General features: G+C 42.0%; 1 pseudogene; it reads left to right on the forward strand.

Moving 5' to 3' along the window:
- The first annotated feature begins 270 nt into the window (after nucleotides 1-270).
- LOC102831443 lies at nucleotides 271-949 on the forward strand (annotated as a pseudogene).
- Nucleotides 950-2,038: the final 1,089 nt, after the last annotated feature.

Consider the following 2,038-nt stretch of genomic DNA (forward strand, 5'->3'; position numbering starts at 1 on the left):
GTCAGAGCATTTATATTTGATACAAAATTCTCCCGTCCCTCCCATGACGATTTCTAGAGTCTTTGTTTCATATTGTTGGCTTCTAGGTTACAAGCAAATAGATTTTTAAAAATGAAGCTCAATTTCTCCCCTATATTGAGTCATTTCAGAAGTTAAATATAGGTGCTTAAATAAGGGTCACTGGAAACCTCAAGGTCCTCTGCTGTGTGGGGGTTTGTTTTCTTCTCTACCAGAAGCTTTTTTTTTTTTTTCTCTCTTTGGAGAGTCGCCATGAAGTAGACAGAGGCTGAGGAGTAAAATATAGTTGTTATTTTTAGGTCTGTGGGTATGTCGAGGAGCCATGGTGGAACAGTGGTTAAAGTGCTTGGCTGTTAACCTAAAGGCCCATGGTTGGAACCAACCAGTCACTCTGTGGGATAAAGATACCATGTGGCAGCCTGCTGCGGTAAAAATCACAGCCTTAGAAACTCTAGCAATTCTACTGTGTCCTATGGGGTCATTTATGAATTGGAATGGCCTCGACAGCTCACACCAAAAACATGAGTATATGTGGAAATAAAAATTAAGTATCAGGCAAACCAAGATAGCAGCTGACGTGGAAATGGAGTTGAACAAGGCCTTCGCAGGGTTTCAAGTCAAAGTGATTGAGTCTCAACAGAAGGTGAAGCTTGCAGGCCTGCAGACTGAAAAACTAAACATAAAGAAAATGCATGCATATCTTACAGATACAGAGATGATGGCTTTGGTAGATGAGATGAATATGTATGAAGGTATAGGAAGAATGTTTGTTCATCAGTCCAAGAAGGTAATTCACAACCAACTGCTAGAGAAACAGAAAATAGCGGAAGTAAAAAATTAACTGAAACAGAAGAAATCCTACCTTGAGCAGAGCATCAAGGAAGCTGAGGACAGCGTTCAGGTGATGCTGATGGCATGAAGGGCCCAGTAGGAGCCTTTGAGGAGAAGCTTTAAAGCCAAGATCCATCAGGCATCAGCAATGATCTCCTTTGTTAGACATCCTCGTGGGAATACAGCTTGAATTTCTGGCAGCTCCCTGTTAATAATCTGCAGCAATCAATTCTGAACCACCTTCAACAAAATTTTACTTGCCAAAAAGAAAAAAACAAAATTTTTTAATTGCAAAAAAAAAAGTATCAGCAAATGGAGGTGGAATGGGATTAGGGTAGAGGGCAGGATGGTGGAGTGGAGGAGGATTGACTCTCCTGACGGGATGATGTTAGTAACATCAAAGGACAGAGTATGAGCAGCAGCCGGTGAGGGCAGGACAAGGCCTAGGGGAGTGAACCTCTTTCTTTGGTCCAGCAGTTGAGAACTGATACTTTATCTTAGGAGTAGCATCGACTCATTCCCTTCCTATGAATCAAAGGACAGCCTTGGAAACCAGATACATGGTCGCTATCCATCGGAACTAACTCCATGGCACATAACCAACCAACCAACCAACCATCAAGTGTCTATAAACTGTCTGCCGTATGCCACTAATTGGTGAGATATGGGAGACACAGAGCACCCATATATGTATGGGTGATGGTGAAACTGCTAGAATCCTGCAGAACACTGGTTTCCCAAAGATGCCCATGTTCGACTCTCTAGAACTTGTGAATATGATTAGCAGGTAACTTTACAAATATGATACAGGTTAAGCACCTTGAGTTGGGAAGATTATGATGGATTATCCAGGTGGATCTAACTGACTCACTTGGATTCTTAAAAGTGGGAAACCTTTCCTGCTATGGTCAGAGGGAGATGCGGCTAAAGACCAAAGAAAGGTAGAGAGAGATCCAACGTTGCTGCCTTTGAAGGAAGGGGTCTTGAGCTAAGGAATGTGGGTGACCTTTAGAACCTGGGAAAGGCAAGAAATGGATTCTCTCCGAGAACATCAAGAAGGAAGCATTGCCCTGTTTGATTTTAGCCTAATGAGCCTGCGTTGGACCAATTTCAAGATAATAAATTGTGTTTCATTGAGTCACCAAGTATTTGGTAAATTGTTAGAGCAACATTAGAAATGAATACAGAC

Source organism: Chrysochloris asiatica, unplaced genomic scaffold (genome assembly GCF_000296735.1).
Source record: "Chrysochloris asiatica unplaced genomic scaffold, ChrAsi1.0 scaffold00029, whole genome shotgun sequence".
NCBI lineage: Eukaryota > Metazoa > Chordata > Mammalia > Afrosoricida > Chrysochloridae > Chrysochloris > Chrysochloris asiatica.